The sequence below is a fragment of the Macrobrachium nipponense genome, chromosome 31 (genome assembly GCF_015104395.2).
Source record: "Macrobrachium nipponense isolate FS-2020 chromosome 31, ASM1510439v2, whole genome shotgun sequence".
In the NCBI taxonomy this organism is placed as follows: domain Eukaryota; kingdom Metazoa; phylum Arthropoda; class Malacostraca; order Decapoda; family Palaemonidae; genus Macrobrachium; species Macrobrachium nipponense.
In genome coordinates, this window is record NC_061093.1 from 59920359 (window position 1) to 59942850 (window position 22492).

General features: G+C 36.5%; 1 pseudogene; it reads right to left on the minus strand.

Moving 5' to 3' along the window:
• The window catches only part of LOC135206877 (glutamate receptor ionotropic, kainate 2-like), a 41602-nt pseudogene extending 35977 nt beyond the window's left edge, over positions 1-5625 (minus strand).
• Between the last annotated feature and the right edge of the window lie 16867 nt (positions 5626-22492).

Here is a 22492-nt window from a genome sequence, read left to right on the forward strand (position 1 = left end):
TTCCTCCTCTACTGAGGGATACTTTTGAAAGACGTATCCCTCAGGAGAGGTGGAACATACATCATACCCATGTGAACTCTCGAGAGAGACTGAGAGTTTTGCAGCCCTGCGACTGGTTTATCAAAACACCAATCAGGAGCGTCGTAAGGGACTGGCCTAGACATCAAATGCACTGTTGATGTGAATCTACTATAGTTTCATAACTGGGAATATTGAAGCATAAAATCCTGTGTATTTTATTAAAGAAAAAGAAAGGGATACCCCAATTCACTAGAAAAGCGGAGGGTCCTGAAAAGAGGAATTGAAAGAAATGAAGACTTCACCTGTAATCACGGGACGCTGGTAATTGCCTCAGGGTTGAGGTGAACGAATGCTCTTTGAGTAGTTCCTGGACGCGAATGAGGCCATAAGTGTCGTCATAAATGACGAAGAACTTCTTCCACCCGAGTCTCTTCAGGACGTCTATATAGGCCTGTGCAGAGAGGAAGTAAGTGTGGTTGGGAGGACAGGAGGATGCAACTACCGTGAGGTGAGAACATGAAATCACGTAATTACCTGACAGGGTGAAAAAATATTGTTGTGATTGCCGAAAGCTGAGAAATTAAAATTAAGCACGTAATTACTTGGAAGGGAAAAATAACGTTGTGATTGCTTCAACTGAGGACATAAAAAGACGTAATTACCTGAAATAAAAGGGATGTAATTGCTGGGAGGCGAAGAAATGCAAAGTAGTTATCGCACAGAAGAGGGAAAAGTTTCTAATTTCAGGACTATGTAAATTTGAAACAAAAGTAATCATTTGAGGAGTGGATGAAGGGTCGTAATGAATGGGTGATAAACATAAAAAAACTGCAAAAAACCTCGAAATTTGGAGATAGAAAGAACGCAATGATCAAAAGGTAGATCATTACAGCTACGCTATAGCTACTGTCATGTTATGGGAAATAACGAGAGAAAATAATCAAATGGTAATTGTCCCAATGTTGGGGGATTAGTGACTATGATGACCTCGTTGTGAGTATAAGAAAAAAATCTGCAATTGCACTTGAACATCGGCTCAAAAAAGATTAACGATGAAACAGGAAGTTAAATTGATTACTTATAAAGTATATATGTACACTTCAGGTCGAAAGCCTAGTGACGTCCGCCAGTCATTATTATAAAGCGATTGTTTGATTTCCTTTTCAAAATTTCATTATTGATTATTATTATTATTTTTTTTTTATTATTATTATTATTATTATTATTTATTATTATCATCATCATCATTCTAAATTTAATAGCAGTCGGCCTTACTAAATCCCTTGGGAATCAAGAATTATCCAAATAATTGCCGAATGTATACCAGAATTAAAGATTTACGTTTAATCCAGTGCTAGCAAAACCAATTCTCTCTCAATTGTAATATATATATATATATATATATATATATATATATATATATATATATATAGTATAGTATATATATATATATATATATATGTGTGTGTGTGTGTGTGTGTATATATATATATATATATATATATATATATATATATATATATATATATATATATATATATATATATATAGATATATATACTCATATGTATACTGGTCATAACATCCATAGTCATATAACATTGCCATCCCATTGCGAAATATAGTATCTATATATAATATACATACAATTATACGTAATGTAAATGCATCTTTCGTTTCTGATAACATACCTGAGTTTAAACGATCACCTACCCGAGGGTTGTATATACTCAAATATACCTGCCGTCATACATGCTTGTTACTTCTCGGTCAACTCTACCCTTTTACTTACCGAATATTTTTTATACAGGTGAACGATATATTAAATAAGAATTCTTCAGAAACTCGTCTCTAAACTGCGAGCATTTTAGAAAACGCTTTACGGTCTTCATCTTATTTGCTCGCTTGTTTTTTTCGTAGGACTTTTCCTTTCTCTTATCTTATTTTTCTATTTTTCTAGCACAATTTTCTTTTTTTCTTCTTCTGCTGTCACTTAGAGCCCAGTTTTCTTTTTCCCCTCCCGTTTGCTTCCTCGTCCAGTGAATCTTCGAAACGAAAAAAAGGAATTGAAGGGAAAAGAGACTGAACATTTATTTTCTGCTTGTACGTATTTATGGACATCGTATATTCTGAGAATATCATATGAAATGCTGACGTATAAAAATGTTTTTTTTTACCTGTTAGTTTGGGGGAGGGATAGGTGTGTATGCATTTATGTATGTATGTATATATATTCCTTCATCTATATAAACATCAATCTTACATGCCTCTAAATTTATCATCTTTTAGCTGAGGGTAAAATAGTTGTGTCCGCCAAATATAACGCTATATAATCTATATGTATATATGTGTGCGTAGTATATGTATATATATAAATATATATATATATATATATTTATATATATATATATATATATATATATATATATATATATATAGTATATATATATATATATATATATATGTATATATAGGTATATATATATATATATATATATATATATTCTCTATATATATATATAAATATATAGATATATATATCATATCTATATATATATATATATATATATATATATATATATGATATATCATATATATATATATATATATATATATATATACTATATATATATATGTGTGTGTGTGTGTGTGTATACATATATCATATATATATATATATATCTATATATATATATATATATATATATATATATATATATATATATATATATATATATATGAATAACTTGATCACGAAGTATATAAAACGTGATGCTATGTATATATAAAGGTGATGCCACAGAGGGAAATGTAATGGCGAGAAGCCAAGATCTTTCGGTCTACACGACCCTTTTGCTTAGGCACAACATTTTCCTCCGTGCATCACCACCTTTATTATATATATATATATATATATATATATATATATATATATATATATATATATATATATATATATATATATAATAAATGAATGAACGTATCGTGGCATAAAATCAAGCTAATATGCAAGAGCGAATAACTTGTCCGATTCAATCAAGCAGAAAGAGGCTTTCAAATCAATCTCGAATGTTCAATAGCTAAAGGAAATCGCCCCAGCTTTCATTTAAAGTCAACAGCGGACTCGTCATTCGTCCACGGTAAATGCGATTACAACCGTCCGGCTTCCGGTGGGTAAATTACAGTTAAAAAACGGTTTTGTCAATTAAAAAATTTACGCTCTCTCACAAGTATGCCCAAATATAACATTCTGAGTTTTTTCTTTAATTTATTGTTAATTTATTGTGACCCACTGCCGGCCCCATTAACCTACTTAATATTGATGCAAGCTCCCGTAATTTTCACACAGGGGCTTATTTGCTTAACGTGTCTGACATTCACTGGAGGTCACCCATCCAGTAAGTCTCCATAGACCGAGTTACCATAATTCCATCTCTTTGCTCGATCTTTTATTTCAGTCTTTGAATAATTATTGCTGGAAATTCTAACATGATAAAGTAACACTTCTCTCATCCCTGACCAGGTCAGTTTCATAAAAAAGATGTTCCTTTTTTGCGAGTGTGTGTGTTGGGGTGGGGAAAGGATTGGATAATATTAATTTGTTTATAACTTAGCCTGAAACAGCATCGATAAAAATCCATCTTTTAATTAACGGATTTGTTATACATACTGAAAACTACTACTCGGAAACGTAATTAAAAACATCTAGTTATTTTCATAAGTTATTCAGCTTAATGAGTCGTGGAAAAAAAGGTATTTTTATCATGACTTACTTTGATACAAACGTTCATGTTTATTCCATTAGATATGATGTCCATGTAACTCTTAATTCTTATATGTAGAAACAGAATACGATACAGAGAATAATAGTGGAAAAATTAGCATGCTCTGTGAGAGGAAAATCTTAAAATAATTTCTTGGGATGAAATAATTGTGGTAAAAGGAGTGTCAAGAACTAGTGACCATTATTTCGTTCTTTATTTTCAGCTGGTACAGGCTTTCAGAATTAATAATAGTATTAATAAAATACTAACGAAGAAGAAGGAAAGGTGACCATTATTTCGTGCTTTATTTTCGGTTGATACAGGTCTTCAGAATCAATAATGGTATTGATAGTAATACTAAAAGGGAGAAAAAAGAAGAATGTGAAAATGCGAAAGAAATTACGATCACTTTCAGCCTTCAGGACATTCCATAACTTGTAGAGTAAAATGATAATGCACACATGATTAATTATTTACTTTTTATTTAACATAATTTTTGGCAGAATCTTGTTTATATAATATGCTATAATGATAATGCTAATTTATCCTGATAAAAAGGATGGATGCATCTTGCTAGTTTATTTTATATGGAGTCTTGTAAATTTTCTTTGCATTAATAATGATAATAATAATAATAATAATAATAATAATAATAATATAATAATAATAATAATAACAATAATAATAATAATAATAATATAATAATGATAATAAAGAAATGTATATGCAATTATACAAATCAGACGAGAATATCAGATATCCATTAAAATAAAAAAAAAAAAAAACGTAAAACTCCGTCACAAGAACAAGCACAAGGAGGCTCCCGGAAGGGATCATAGCAGCCACTCTCCTACCTTGGCCAAGGTGGATGGATGAGGATAGAGATTGATGGAGTAGGAGTCGCCCGACAGCGGGAAATCCCACAAGTTCTCTATGAGGGATTTGCAGGGCGTCGCACATCGACTGCACATGCGCAGAAGTCTGGTCGGACTGGGGTCCCAAGATGGCTGCTACTCCGGATCTCACGAGCGAACAGACTGAGTGAGACTGTTGTGTTTTAGTCATCCATTCTTTTATTTCTACACGCATTAAGCTGTATCCATAAAATGGCAGTAACTACTGAGAAATATACTGTATATATATGATATATCCAAACAGCGTGGCCACAGCCGGATATACATCACTGAGGAGGAGGAGAACATAAAGACTTGCTAAAAGGGGTCAATTAATTTTGATCCCGACGTTTCGTAATGTCTTCCATTACATTTTCGAGGCTGTACAAAATAGAGACGTAAATTACAATTAAGCTAAAAATTTTTATAATGTAAATATGTAATCATTGTGTCACTTCCATTTCTAAATTTTGAATTCTTAGCTTTATTGTAACTTTACGTTATCTATTTTGTACGGCCCTCAAAAAATGTAATGAAGACATTACGAAATGCTGGGAAAATAAATTGACCCCTTTTAGCAAGTGTTTAGTCCTCCTCCTCATTGATGTGTGTGTGTGTGTGTATATATATATATATATATATATATATATATATATATATATATATATATATATATATATATATATATATATATATATATATATATATATATATATATATATATATATATATATATATATATATGAAGGAGAAATGAATGGGTAATGTTTGCTTACTTTTTTCTAGCCCCGCGGAAGGAGTCACCGAACGGGACGTTGTCGACCAGAGCAGCTAAACGAACGTGGCCCAACACGGTGCGGTCGCTGTTGACGGAATTGACTGCGTACTTGAACGCTGCCTCCTGTCCGTCTGTCTGCCAAGTCGAACAGGCCACCTGTGAACGACATCCTGAATTTGATGAGAAGAAAATTGCAGTCCTTACGAAGACCTATTTCCCTCTGGGAAGTGTAAAAAAATAAAGAAATAAAAAGTTAAATTGATCAAGCTCCGTGTAACCAATAACATGTCCCCTTTTTAACTGAAAGTTTTATAAAAAGATTTGGACGTTGGACGGGCAGCCTGCAATCTTTAAGCCATTGCCTGCACGTTACTTTTATGACTCAGGCCTAATTGAGTTTGGTTCGACAGTTGATGACATTTTCACGTTTGGAATAACAGTTGAGAAGATTTTTGACATCTATTTTGCTTGCAAAATGAATTCACTTCAAGCATTACGTTCACAACTGCATCGGAAAAAATTATGGGAACTACCCTCCTAGATATATATAAGTAGGGAATCATTCAAGTACCGTTTCGACGTCTAAATATGACCAACATTCTCTATTTCCTGCATTCATTCCCTAAAACTATCATGACATTTAAATAAAAACTGAGGTATTAGTGTAATATTTTTTTCAGAGCACCACCCAAGTAGTGAACTGGATATTTGACAAAATTTTACCAATCACCACCATGGACAGATGGGTTGATATCGAGTAGAATACCAATATTCGTATCTGAAAATTGGAATTCTACTCAACAACCTATCTGAGTCAGAAAAATGAATTATCAGGAGAATTGACAAGACCCCGTATAAGATTAATTCGTAGAAAACTGCTATTTTTTTTAACAAAAAAAACATGCACCAAAGAAGGTCCTGCTACCTGCAAACAATAATAATAATAATAATAATAATAATAATAATAATAATAATATAATAATAATAATAATATGTGGAGGAGTGGGTTAGGTTGTCAATGGACTTAAGTCAAGTTAAGCAACATTGGGGCTGGTCAGTCGTTGGATGGGTGACCGCTCTCCACGGTGTTGATTCCTTGAGAAAGGATCTTTACCATAATATCCTGATGGGGTAGGCTCCAGCTATGGTTAAATAGCAAACTCAGCAATGATGGAAAGAAATGAAGGAATAAACGAACAACGACGTAAATGGAACCTCTGCACAGAGGAGCTTCGTCCGGCAACCAGGTATTCAACCCAATTGAAGGGAAGACGGTCAGGTACTTGGAGGTCGTCATCCAGCAACTGATCACCACACGACAGAAATCAACAGCCTGAGATTGGAGCTACAGAAGCAAAAAGGAAGAAATGGACAAGAGAAGAAAATAAGGAATATGGAGATGCTATATCAGAAGCAACCCGACGGAGAGAGGATATAGAAGAAGATTGGTCAACATCTGAATGAGAGGAATAACACCCCCCAAACAGAGCGGAGGCTGGCAGACCAAGTAAGGAACATAAAGAAAAAGAACTGGCTCTCCCCAACAGAGAAGAACTGGAAAGGGAAATGTCACACGACAACGAAGACGAACTGAGAGACAATGCCACAGAAGACGACAGGGAGGATGAAGTATCAAAAACAACGAAACACGAAGAAACACCGACGAAGTAACAGAGAGGAGGGAATGAATGGTAGAAAAGATTAGACAATGGATGGAGCCAGATACAGAGGAGAACAAAGATCCCCTCCATGAAAGCCTACAACACCAAGAAATTAAGGGAGAAAACAAGTGAGGTCAATGAAATAATGGGCATAATACACACCACCAGTATCACAGAAAACAAATAACTTGGCATATGCAGAGGCAAAATTAGTAGCAGAACTGATGGGGATTCGAACACCAACACCACCAGCACAACCAACCAAACAGAAACCAAAACAGGAAAAGGCGCCTGGGAAAAGCAAATCATGGTGATGAGATCTGTCTTGGAAGAAAAAGGCTAAGAAGCAAGAAAACAAGGGAGGAATTCACATGAAATACAAAGTACAAGAGAGGGGACTAAACAACACAATAGAAGATCTAAAACAGAGGCTTAAGCCAAAGCACATAAGATCCAACGGTACATGAACAGGAATAAGGGATACCAACAGAACAACCTATTCGGAACCAACAAGAAAAGACTATACAGCCACTAAGAGGGGAAGACAACCACCCAGAAATTCCAGAAGCCGAACCTAGTAAGAGACTCTGGGAAAACATATGAGACCAATCCGGTATCACACAACACATGCAACATGCTCCAGAAACGTCAAGGAAGAAGAAACAGGGAGAATAAAACAAAGATTCACAGAGATCACGACATACACAGTCAGACACCAAATAAAGAAAATGCCAAACTGGAAAGCCCCAGGTCCCGATGAAGTCCATGATACTGGCTGAAAAAAACTTCAAAGGCAGAACAACTCCGCTTTGTATCTCAAATCACCATGCACCCAAATGGATGACCACAGGAAGAACATCCTTAGTACAAAAAGACAAGAGTACGGGAAATATAGCTAGTAACTACAGGCCTATCACCTGCCTACCAATAATGTGGAAGTTACTTACAGGTATCATCAGTGAAAGCTATACAACTACCGAGAGGAGACAAACACCATCCCCCACCAACAGAAAGGCTGCAGAAGGAAGTGTAGGGGCACAAAAGACCAGCTCCTGATAGGCAAAATGGTAATGAAGAACAGTAGGAGAAGGAAAACGAACCTAAGCATGGCCTTCGAAAGCATTTTACATGATACCACACACATGGCTAATAGAATGCCTGAAAATATATGGGGCAGAAGAACACACCATCAGCTTCCTCAAAAATACAATGCGCAACTGGAATACAATACTTACAAGCTCTGGAATAAGACTAGCAGAGGTTAATATTAGGAGAGGGATTTTCCAGGGCGACTCACTGTCCCCACTACTCTTCGTAGTAGCCATGATTCCCATGACAAAAGTACTACAGAAGATGGATGCCGGGTACCAACTCAAGCAAAAAAAGAGGCACAGAATCAACCATCTGATGTTATGGACGACATCAAGCTGTATGGTAAGAGCATCAAAAAAAGAGATACCCTAAGCCAGACTGGTAAGGATTGTATCTGGGGACAGCAGGATGATGTTTGGAATAGAAAAATGCGCCTTAGCCAACATACAAAAAGGCAAAAGTACGAGAACTGAAGGGATTAAAGCTACCAATGGGAGCTGGGTAGCACCATAAACAAAAACATAGATGACACAGGATACAAATACCTGGGAATAAGGGAAGGAGGATATAAAACACCAAGAGATGAAGGACACAATCAGGAAAGAATATATGCAGAGACTCAAGGCGATACTCAAGTCAAAACTCAACGCCGGAAATATGATAAAAGCCATAAACACATGGGCAGTGCCAGTAATCAGATACAGCGCAGGAATAGTCGAATGACGAAGGCAGAACTCCGCAGCATAGTTCAGAAAACCAGGAAACATATGACAATACACAAAGCACTACACCCAAGACCAAATACGGACAGACTATACATAACACAAAAGGAAGGAGTGAGAGGACTACTAAGTATAGAGGACTGCGTCAACATCGAGAACAGAAGCATGGGGCAATATCTGAAAACCAGTGAAGACGAGTGGCTAAAGAGTGCAGGGGAAGAAGGACTAATAAGAGTAGACGAAGAAGACCCAGAAAATATACAGAGACAGGAGGAATGACAGACAGAACAGAGGATGGCACAACAAACCAATGCACGGACAATACATGAGACAGACAAAAGAACTAGCCAGCGATGACACATGGCAATGGCTACAGAGGGGAGAGCTAAAGAAGGAAACTGAAGGAATGATAACAGCGGGACAAGATCAGGCACCCTAAGAAAACCACATATGTTCAAAGAACGATAGATGGAAATAACATCTCTCCCATATGTAGGAAGTGCAATACGAAAAATGAAACCATAAACCACATAGCAAGTGAATGCCCGGCACTTGCACAGAACCAGTACAAAAAGAGGCATGATTCAGTGGCAAAAGCCCTCCACTGAAGCCTGTGCAAGAAACATCAGTTACCTTGCAGTAATAAGTGGTACGAGCACCAACCTGAGGGAGTGAGAAAATGATCAGGCAAAGATCCTCTGGGACTATGGTATCAGAACGGATAGGGTGATACGTTGCAAACAGACCAGACTGACGTTGATTGACAAAGTCAAGAAGAAGTATCACTCTTTGATGTCGCAATACCAGGGACACACCAAAGTTGAGAGAAAGAGAGGGAAAAAAGATTAGTTATCAAGATTGAAAATTACAAATAAGAAGGATATGGGATATGCCAGTGGAATTGTACCATAATCATAGGAGCACTAGGCCACGATCCCAAGATCCCAAAATGAAAAGGAATGTAGAAAACAAAAACTAGAAGCTGAAGTAGCTCCAGGACTCATGCAGAAGTAGAAAAGTGATGGACTCCCATGGAGGCAGGATGCAACCCGGAACCCCACACTATAAATACCACCCAGTCGAATTGGAGGACTGTGATAGACCAAAAAAAAAAAAAAAAAAAAAAATAATAATAATAATAATAATAATAATAATATAAATAAGAAGGATATCGATATGCCAGTGGAAATTGTACCCATACTCATAGGAACACTAGGCACGATCCCAAGATCTCTGAAAAAGAATCTGGAAAAACTAGAGGCTGAAGTAGCTCCAGGACTCATGCAGACGTGTGTGATCCTAGAAAGCGGCGGACATAGTAAAAGAAAAAGTTATGGACTCCCAGGCTGTATGCAACCCGGAACCCCCGACACATAAATACCACCCAGTCGAATTGAGGACTGTGATAGACCACAAAAAAAAAAATAAAAAATAAATAAATAAATAAATAAAAATAAATAAATGAATAAAAATTTCTGCCGTTTTTTTTTATCATCGCCTTAAATTTCTTCGCTGACGAAAGGGCGATAAAATATCGTCCCACATCAGGCATTCTAGCAGTCGTTCCTTGTCATCCTCAAGAACAGTTTGTTTCAGTGCTGTAGAGTCCTTTGCTTGGTAGGACAGGTTTCCCCTGATATTGAACTCCACTTTTCTCGTTCATTTGCGTTTTGGATTTTTGCTGTGCGGTGGGCGATCGTTGGTCGTATTGTGAATAGACATTGCACGAGTTTTTGGACGTGAAGACTTGCTTCGTCGAGGTCTGTTGTCTGGTGAGTGTTAACTACTGGCTGTTTTGAGTTTGCATTTCTCAAATGTTCAGGGTTCAGATTCGAAGTACGTGACCTATGAAGTTTGTCGTATGAAGTTTTCCGTTTGCGGTTTAATTTTATCTTTGAATACTTTGTATTGTTGTTGTAAATTATTACAATAACTGTTCAAAGCATTTGTTAGGTATTGATGTAGTATTACCCTTCAACTTGGTATTTAATTGTTAGTTCGAAGCCTGTTTATTGCTAAGCTGAACTCTAGGTTCGCTTCGAGTGGTATTTCTATTGGCACTTTGGTTTTATACTAAATCTTATGCAGTCAACGGATGTTTTTTTCATTTTAACTACACTGCAATGGTGAGTGTCTTACGGTGCAATGGGTTTAAAGATTTTTTTCTTATTTATATGGGGGTTTTAATATTTTCTTTTATTTTAGGTCAGGGTTCGTCGTTGAATAAGCGTGTCTCGAGGAGTGTGGAATTGTCTTTTGACGTACTGACATCTTATGACTTAACAGGATTAATGTGAGTAACGATTTATTGTATTTTAGTTGACAGTGGCTCGAGTTAAGAATCTGTATTTTCGTGAAATTTATTTGATTTTAAGTTTAATTTTTAATTCGTTAGTAAAAAGTTTTCTTATATATTAGAAATTTAAAGTAGTTAAAGCTTTTAGCTTAATGTTTTCTGAATCCAAACTCGTTAAGTTTTAATTTTCAGTTCAGGCTTTGCTTTAATAAATTTGGTTTTATTATTTTCCTAGATTCAAAACATGTTTTTTAAGAAATTTGCAAGTTGTCTCAAAAATTCAGATTTTTTTTCCCCAGCTTTTGAAATTTCAGAAATTTTTTAGGATTTGTTTCGGCTTCAGAACTTTTTTGAAGTTTTTAATTAGTTTTATTTTTAATTATCAGTAGTTTTAATTTTTTTTAGCATTTATTTTTTAGAGTAAATCTAGTAGTTATTTTGGTTAATGTCTAGGAGAGGGCCGCATGAAGATATTAGTGATTTCAATTTATTTCACTAGAATGTGTAGGAATGTATATAAATAGTGTATACGAGTGCGATAATTTAGTTTAAATTCAATAACAGTCGAAATATCGACGATCAAACTCACGCTACTCTTGTCTTCCTCCCAGAATTTTTTCTAAGTCTGTTGTTATTGTTGACTGTGTCTTTTTTTTTAGCTCTAATGAGCCTGTAACTACTATAATCCGCAGACAAAACTAGTCCACTATGACGTCTTACAAGTTTGGCCAATCAGAGTTTCATTTGCTGAACACCTCATCAACTTTGGCCAATGGCGCAGGTGTTTGAAAATTTTCTCAGCGCGACAATACATTTTCTTGCCCAGAAATTTCAGTTCGTTTCTTAGACATGGAGCCGTAGCAAGCACTTCAGCTGTTATTGCACAAGAAGTTGAAATTCTAGCTTCTTGTCCTGGCTGTTTCCTTAGTTACGGTGAATTTGTTTTAGCGTATTCGGGGAATATTGAAAAACTAGTGGATTTGTGCCAGAGACAATTTAATTTTACAAAATAAAATTTGTCCATATTGTCATGAAGTGTGTAGGGTAGATTATAAGAAACATAGTTTTAGTGTGATAAATCTTACATTACGAAAGGACGTAGACGTAAGCGTTGTTCATATAAAGTGTCTTTGTTTGTGGGTGCCTGGTTTTCAAAAGTGAAAGTGGACATTGAAACAATTTGTAAATTTATAGTTTTGTGGATTCAAAATTGGTTTTGCTACGAAGTAGCCATTTCTGAATTAAAATTAAATAAAGGTACTGTATGCGATTGGTCGTCATTTTGCAGGGAAGTAGTAATTAATTGGGTATTTCGGCGCAGCAAGAAAATTGGCGGCAACAATTGTATAGTGGAAATTGACGAGTCCAAATTCGGCAAGCGTAAATATAACGTTGGCCGAGTAATACACGGCCAGTGGGTATTTTGTGGTATTTGCCGCGAATCACGAGAGTTTTTCCTGGTTCCCGTGGAAACCCGGGATCGTGACAACCCTGCTCTCGGTGATTAAGGAGAGGATCGAGCCAGGCACAACCTAATTTCTGACTGTTGGCGCGCATATGACTGTCTGGCAGAGGAAGGTTTTAAGCATTTGACTGTTAACCACAGCCTTCACTTTGTTGATCCCCAGACACAGGCTCATACCAATACTGTGGAGAGGAAGTGGCAGGACGTGAAGAATTTAGTGCCTAAATTTGGTAGGAGAAAGCAACACTTTCGTCGGGTACCTGGCCACTTCCTACCTTAAGTTGCATGTCAGGGAACCTTCGCAACGGCTTCACGTTTTCCTCAAAGCAGCAGCACATCTTTATCAACCAACAGTTTAAGGTAAGCTTTCAATTAATTTATAGAGTATATTATAATGGTGGTAGTATAACGATGTATACAGCAGTACCATCACTTTGGATTTTGGTTTGATGGATGTGTTAGGTAGTGGCCTTAGGGGGGGGTCCGCCCCCCCGGCTACGCCTAGGTAGGGGTACAGGGCCCTAGGTTAGGTTAGGTGGTTGTATTAGGTTCGTAGTGCCCGAAAATCACTTTTTCTCCTCCTCCCCCCCACCCAAAAACCCCGCTTCCCACTGGGGTCAACCTCCATAATTGTAGTAGTAGGTTTTATGCTTACATTTTGTGTGTAAGAGTAAGTCTTACCTTGTTTATTATTCATTTCCTCATGTTTCTATGCGGTGTGCAACACCAATCTGGTCGTTTTTTTTTGCCGTTTTTCGTCGTTAATAATACTTGAAAAACGGGTGGCGGCCTTCTCCTGGACATTTACCGTTATTTTAATTAGTTGTTTAACCTTGTTTAAATATATTTATGCTTTTTGACTTTTGGTTTGATTTTATCATTTTTTTTGGCTAGTTTGTCTTATACATGTAAATTTATAATCAAATATTTTGGAATTTGGGAAGTTTTTGAAACAGTAAGAATTCTAAAGCATTTGTGCTACAGCTTCAATGGTTTAATAAAGTTTGAAAAGTAAGTCAAATTTGGGGGTTTGAAAAGTAAAATTTTGGGGTTTTCAAAAGTAAAATTTGGGGTTTCAAAAGTAAATTTTGGGGGTTTGAAAAGTAAAAATTGGCTTTAAAAATGTAAAATAAAATTTGGGTTTGGGTTTAAAAAGTAAAATTGGTGTTTAAAAGTAAAACTTTGAGTGTTATGCAAATTTTTATGCGAGTAAATTTTTTTGTTATGAATATTTTTATGTAATTTTTTTTTTTTTTTTTCAGTAAATTATTCTTTGCCCGCTTCCCAAGTCCACCTTTGCCGGGGTGGCGGTGCCTCTTGTCAGGCAAAGGTGGACTTGCTAGTTGTGGCATTTGTCACAATGCACCAACAGACAAGTTCACCACCAACTAACAAATATTAAACTTTAAGTTAGGACTGCAAGTTTGATAAAAAGGTAATAAAGGACAGTTTCTTTTAAGGGTGCTGGGAATATTTTAAGATAAAAAAAACCGCGGTTGACTTAGAGACTAGTTTCTTTTAAGGATGCTATGATTAGATTGGGGAAAAAAAAGTTAGACTTTTGACATTGCAGATTTATAGCAAGGAACATTACAGTATTTGTGCCCTTAATTTGATCATGAGAAGTAAGTTTAAATGTATTCGTGCAGCTGTGTATTTAGTAGGGTAACAATCTAACGTAGTTTTATGAGTTGGAATTTAATTCCCATCAGTACAATATGAACTAAGGTAAGGTAATAGGTGGGATCTTAAGGAATTTTAACCGTAGCTTTATAACTTATAATTTCATTCCCATTAGCAAATAGGAACTAGGCAGGTAATGGGTGGATCTTGAGGATTTTAACGTAGTTTTATAACTTAGAATTTCATTCCCATTCGTAAATAAAGAATTAGACAGGTAATAGGTGGATCTTAAATATTTCCTAAGAGGGCCTAGGTAAGTCTTAGGGATTTTAAGGAATTTCTTTTGGCACCGCTGTCGTGACCTTGTCAGGTCCTTCTAAAAGGCTGGTTAAAAATCTTATTTTAGTGAAAATTTTAATTCAAATTCGGGCTGAATTCGGACATTCTTGTTACGTTACGTCAACAAGCTGAACACTCCACCCCCTCCCTCCCCACCGTAGGCTCTTAAAGCAAAGCTTTCGTATTGGCTAGAAAATAGTTCTGATTGAATGCAAAGTTCAGTGATCCCTACCTACATATACGTTTCCTCCAACTCTGAAGCTTGCTTCGGAAACTCCAGTGATCCCTACCTACATCCACCTTTCTTCCAGATTATAATCTTGCTTCGGAAACCTTCCCATTTCTTATTCAGAGTTCTCTAACTTGCACTATTTTTCACCCCTTGAGGTTGCATAGTTCTAATTCCCCTAAGACTGGATACTAAGGGACGAAAGTTGGCAGATAGCAGTGTTTGCATTGCAAGGTACCGTTCATAGTTTTAAGTAAGAAGGAATATAGATGCGGTTGTTTCAGTGTAATATTTGTGCCCGGTGAGCTATTAGTCTTAAAGGATGGTACCTTTTCCCGTTTTGTTTATGGGAATTTAAAGGATATAGGATTGTCAGTGGGTATGTTAATGGCAGTTTAAAGTAAAAGTAGTACATGGGATTAATAGGAAAGTTCTCATAACTCATATATATTAACCATAATCTTAAAATAGCTCATGGGTCTAACTAATCAGGCGATTTTCACTTAATCGAGTAGTTTATCACTGAAATTTTTTTAGCTTATTCTATAACAACCAAACTACTACTACTACTACTACTACTCTACTACTATCTACTACTCTACTACTACTACTACTACTACTACTCCTCTACTACGACTACACTACTACTACTACTACTACTCATCCACAGGCTCTTGGTGTAACTGCAGCAGATCGGAAGCAACGCCATTGCGTTAAGGAATGGTAATTTTCATGGAGTGATGATTGAAGAGGATGAGCCTCACATATGTGAAAGCCAAGGTTGCGAAAGTAAGACTGAGAATATCCTGTGATGATTCGAAAAGCTCTGATTTCGGTTACCCAAGCAACCAAATTTGTGACAGATGCTGTGCGGCACCTGCTTGTCAATTGTTTTAATATTCTGAATATGTAGTAGTGTTTACTTGTATAAAGACCTCCGTAATATATATGTATTTGTAAACCCTTGTACAGTTCTTTAAACCAAACATGTCATGTATTGAATAGTTAACAGAAGTAAGATGGGGAAAATGTGTATGAGAAAGTTAGTAACAAAGGTTTTTTATTTTTTTATCGAAGTGGAACCTTTATACATTTCTTTAACCAAGAATGTCATGCACTGAGTGGTTAACAGAAGATTGGGAAATTTATATGAGAAATTAATTCATTTTTTTTGGTGAAGGAGATTGACTTGATCTTCTCGAATTTTGGATTTTGCTTGCTATACTTTATGTAGAACTTGGATTCAACTTCCTATCCTACATATGATTGCATTTTGACCATACTGAAAGTAATAAAAATATCACACTAAGTGATAATATAAAAAAAAACTTTACTTACAATCTGGAGATCGCATTGGGCTGAGAGCACTTTCTAATAAGTGACTAGAGCGAAAATAGTTGGAAGTAAAAATTCCCTTGACATGATACAGTCAAGAAAATATTTTAAGGACCATTCTTGGTTGGATTAAATCTTCTCATTGCTGTTAAAAGTTACTAGTTGGTCAAACACGTCAAGATGGCAGCAAATTTTCAATATAGACATTTTTCTTGAAAGCGGTAATTATCGATTATGCTTTTTAAGTTTCGAAGTTACTGAGACTGTCGATGGTTTCCCAACAATGGTATCTGGGAAAGTGAGGCGAGAGAATTGGAGGATTTCTGCATATAGTAATGCCTTGTTTAACAATAGCTGGTGGCTTATTCTCTGGATCCAAAGTTTTTGAATGTAAAAAAAACACAGCATTTTAGTTGGGATGGTGGTTGTGCCTCTTGTCCTTAGTTGTGGCGATCTCTTGATAATACTTCGTTTAGGTTTGCGAGTTTATTTCGCTTTAAAGAATGTGAGTTATGACTGTTACATGCCCTAACAATACTATAAATGTCAGGATGTTGATCTTGGCGCAAAAAATGTTAGAAATGACCATCATTGCCCTAAATGTGGTGAACTTCACAAATGATTGTACTAGCACCACCTTATTGTAATTAAAACTCCATAGTGACACTACATAAAACACAGATGGTAATGAGTGCAGTAGTATAAAAGAACCTGAGTGCAGAGTATCTAAAAGAACTGTCAAAGGTAGAAAATAATACAGATCATGGCTTTTTGACTATAATCTGTGCAATTTAATAACCATGCAGTCTGTAGGAAATAAAACCAACACTATAATGAATCTTTAGTGATCATAATCTAGTTATAAGTATGCTAACGGAAACTTGGCTAAGTAATGTGCAAGTGATTATTCCGAAATAAAACGAGATGACACCAAGGTCCCACAGCTCTGCTTAGTATCAAATATTATGATGACATCCTGATTTTCGACCTATATCTTGTCTCTCTCTCTCTCTCTCTCTCTCTCTCTCTCTCTCGTCTCTCTCTCTCTCTCCTCTCTCTCTCTCTCTCTCTCTCTCTCTCTCTCGCTGTTTGTCCTAAGGTATGCAAGTGCGATTATTACTGGTAAGTGATTAAAAGCTGGTTTAATTTATAAACCTGATAAGCGCTAATGGTTTCCCAATTCATATTTGTAATTACTTGTCAATTGGAGCAAGGCATCGGGAGTGGAATTAACAAATGATTGTCCCAGATGCAGGATATGACATATCAGGAGGGATTTAAGATGGCAATTATTTATCGTTATAATTATTCGAAGAAAGGAACTTTTATTCTTCCTAATCCAGGCATTGTCCCGCTGAACACAAGCCTGCGTTGACCTCCAGGGCTTCCTTAACCTCCCCCTCTCCCCCTAATCCAACTCTCCCCACCCCTACTCCCACGAGAGAGAGAGAGAGAGAAAAAAAAAAAGATCTCGTGAGGCGGCGAACTTTTTCTCACAAATCGGAATTTATGTCAACACAATCCTGAAACGATTTAAGAAGTCGTCCTATTTATCGAACCTTCCTGTTCCATCTCCCCGACCTTTCTGTATGGTTTCGTATCCACGTTCCTTTTTTATTATTCATATCTATGCTATTTCAATCATAAATCATATAATTCCTAAGTTTTTTTTTTTTTCATTACATTTCTGTATGGTTTCGTATTCACGTTCCGTTTTAATCTTATTATTATATATTCATCTCTCTGCTATTTCATTCATAAATCATATATCCTAAGTGTTTTTTAAATACATTTCTGTATGGTTTTCGCATCCAGTCCTTTTTTATCATTATATTATTCATCTCTATGCTTTCATTCATGAAGTATTATATCTAATAGTTTTATTACATTCTGTATGGTTTTCGTATCCACGTTCCTTTTTTATCATTACTATTAATCTCTATGCTATTACATTCATAAATTATTATATCTAATAAGTTTTTTTATGCCATTCTAGTATAGTAGAGACAGTCGTTCAGATGAAAGGACATTTCCTTTTCCAAATGGGGCCATTTCTTTTTATAGGGTGGTAATTCTTTTAACAATATACGAGTATAGGGGTGATTGTTTTATGGAAAGAGCCTTCTCTCCCGTGGAGTAATTACCTCGTAGAAGGGGGCATTTATGGCTGGTTTCACAAGATATGGTCATTACCTCTCATTGGACAATCTGCTGTCTCCCAAAGTAAACTTGTAATTTTTTTTACAAGTTATAAAACAATTTGCTGGCGCAACCATTGGGTATAAAAAGGCGTTTATTTATTTATTTATTTATTTTGCTTTTTGTGTAGAATGATTTTGACCCAAATTCCCATCGGAAATGGCCCCCTTGTCTTCGTATTGAAGAGACTGGAATATAGAATTAAGACGTTTTTTTTTTTGGCGAAGAAGTACTATGGAAATGATTAATTATCAAGATAACGACAAACTGAAATAGATTTTTTATAAGGCATAACAGAAACCTCCTACGGATGCTACAACAATCTGCTGCTTTCCGGGGTTGCATTTTCATCTCCCGATGTGTCTGTGATGCTGTAATGACTAATGAATACCAATGAAGTCATTTGCTTATCCAGTAACCATGTTGGCGTCACTGAATGGTCATTAATGAGCTGTCGATATTAAAGGAGTAGGCTGGTGCAGCTTTTTTTTCGCAGATAAACATTCCATGGAAGCCAGAGAAAATGACGTAATTGCCGTTTTGGTTTGTTTCGTTAAATATGAACTCGCTATGACAACAAAAATAACACGACCAATAATGATGATGATAATAATAATAATAATAATAATATAATAATAATAATAATAATAATAATAATAATAATAATAATAATAATAATAATAATAATAATAAAATAATAAATGCAACCGGGAACCCTACAATATAAATACAACCAGTCGAATTGAAGGACTGTGATAAACAACAACAACAACAACAACAACAACAACACAACAACAACAACTAGGAACTAACCAGAAAAGACTATACAGCCAACTAAGAGGGGAAGACAACCACCAAGAAATTCCTAAAGCCGAACCAAGTAAGAGACTCTGGGAAAACATATGGAGCATCCGGTATCACACAACAAACATGCAACATGGCTCCAGGAAGTCAAGGAAGAAGAAACAAGGAGAATAAAACAAAGATTCAATGACATCACGACAGACACAGTTAGACACCACTAAAGAAAATGCCAAACTGGAAACCCCAGGTCCCGATGAAGTCCATGGATACTGGCTCAAAACTTCAAGGCCCTACACCCCACGAATAACAGAACATCTCCAGCATTGTATCTCAAATCACCATGCACCCAAATGGAGGACACAGGAAGGACATCATTAAAAACAAAAAGACAAGAGTAAGGGAAATATAGCCAGTAAACTACAGGCTATCACCTGCCTACCATAATGTGGAAGTTACTAACAGGTATCATCAGTGAAAGCTATACAATTACCTAGAGGAGACAAACACCATCCCCCACCAACAGAAAGGCTGCAGAAGGAAGTGTAGGGGCACAAAAGACCAGCTCCTGATAGACAAAATGGTAATGAAGAACAGTAGGAGAAGGAAAAACCAACCTAAGCATGGCATGGATAGACTATAAGAAAGCCTTCGACATGATACCACACACATGGCTAATAGAATGCCTGAAAATATATGGGGCAGAGGAAAACACCATCAGCTTCCTCAAAAATGCAATGCGCAACTGGAATACAATACTTACAAGCTCTGGAATAAGACTAGCAGAGGTTTTAATAACATGAGAGGGGGATCTACCAGGGAGACTCACTGTCGCCACTACTCTTCGTAGTAGCCATGATTCCCATGACAAAAGTACTACAGAAGATGGATGCCGGGTACCAACTCAAGAAAAGAGGCAACAGAATTAACCATCTGATGTTCATGGACGACATCAAACTGTATGGTAAGAGCATCAAGGAAATAGATACCTAATCCAGACTGTAAGGATTGTATCTGGGGACATCAGGATGGAGTTTGGAATAGAAAAATGCGCCTTAGTCAACATACAAAAGGGCAAAGTAACGAGAACTGAAGGGATAAAGCTATCAGATGGAGCAACATCAAACACATAGATGGGACTGGATACAAATACCTGGGAATAATGGAAGGAGGGGATATAAAACACCAAGATGTGAAGGACACGATCAGGAAAGAATATATGCAGAGACTGAAGGCGATACTCAAGTCAAATTTCAACGCCGGAAATATGATAAAAGCCATAAACACATGGGAGTGCCAGTAATCAGATACAGCGCAGGTAATAGTGGAATGGACGAAGGCAGAACTCCGCAGCATAGACCAGAAAACCAAAACCAGGAAACATATGACACAATACACAAAGCACTACACCCAAGAGCAAATTCGACAGACTATACATAACACGAAAGGGAGGAAGGAGAGGATACTAAGCATAGAGGACTGCGTCAACATCGGAACAGAGCACTTGGGCAATATCTGAAAGCCAGTGAAGACGAGTGGCTAAAGAGTGCATGGGAAGAAGGACTAATAAAGTAGACGAAGATCCAGAAATATACAGAGACAGGAGAATGACAAACAGAACAGAAGGACTGGCACAACAAACCAATGCACGGACAATACATGAGACAGACTAAAGAACTAGCCAGCGATGACACATGGCAATGGCTACAGAGGGGAGAGCTAAAGAAGGAAACTGAAGGAATGATAACAGCGGCACAAGATCAGGCCCTAAGAACCAGATATGTTCAAAGAACGATAGACGGAAATAACATCTATCCCATATGTAGGAAGTGCAATACGAAAAATGAAACCATAAACCACATAGCAAGCGAATGTCCAGCACTTGCACAGAACCAGTACAAAAGAGGCATGATTCAGTGGCAAAAGCCCTCCACTGGAGCCTGTGCAAGAAACACCAGCTACCTTGCAGTAATAAGTGGTACGAACACCAACCTGAGGGAGTGATAGAAACGATCAGGCAAAGATCCTCTGGGACTATGGTATCAGAACAGATAGGGTGATACGTGCAAATAGTGCAGACGTGACGTTGATTGACAAAATCAAGAAGCAAGTATCACTCATTGATGTCGCAATACCATGGGACACCAGAGTTTGAAGAGAAAGGAAGGGAAAAAATGGATAAGTATCAGACCTGAAAATAGAAATAAGAAGGATATGGGATATGCCAGTGGAAATCGTACCATAATCATAGGAGCACTAGGCACAATCCCAAGATCCCTGAAAAGGAATCTAGAAAAGCTAGAGGCTGAAATAGCTCCAGGACTCATGCAGAAGAGTGTGATCCTAGAAACGGCGCACACAGTAAGCAAAAGTGATGGACTCCTAAGGAGGCAGGATGCAACCCGGAACCCCACACTATAAATACCACCCAGTCGAATTGGAGGACTGTGATAGAGCAAAAGAAAAAAAAATAATAATATAATATGGATGAGGGATCCTATTTTAAACAAATTCTGTTGAATAAAATGGCAGAATTAAGCGAATTAATCTTATATATTATCTTTTCTATTTTTCTTATTATGGAATGATGCCAACTCCGACGACGACCCCCTCCTTGGCCTGGACCCGAGGAACCTTTCCCTTTCCATACACCAGTATTCTGATATTGGCCAATTATTAAGAGGTATCGCTGAGCCAGAGAAGCGAGTAATAAGAAAATAAGAACAGATATATATAAGATTAATTCGCTGAGTTCTGCCATTTTATTCAACAGAATAATCAATAATAATAATAATAATAATAATAATAATAATAATAATAATAATAATAATATAATAATAATAATAATGACTAATAATAATAATGTCGCAATACCATGGACACCCGAGTTGAAAGAGAAAGAGAGGGAAAAAAATGGATAAGTATCAATACCTGAAAATAGAAATAAGAAGGATATGGTATATGCCAGTAGAAATCGTACCCATAATCATAGGAGCACTAGACACGATCCCAAGATCCCTGAAAAGGAATCTAGAAAAACTAGAGGCTGAAGTAGCTCCAGGACTCATGCAAGAAGAGTATGATCCTAGAAACGGCACACATAGTAAGAAAGTGATGGACTCCTAAGGAGGCAGGATGCAACCTGGAACCCCACACTATACCACCCAGTCGAATTGGAGGACTGTGATAGAGCAAAAAAAAAAAAAAAATAATAATAATAATAATAATACAAACATACATTACGGTTTCCACATGAAACTTCAAGAAAATGTCT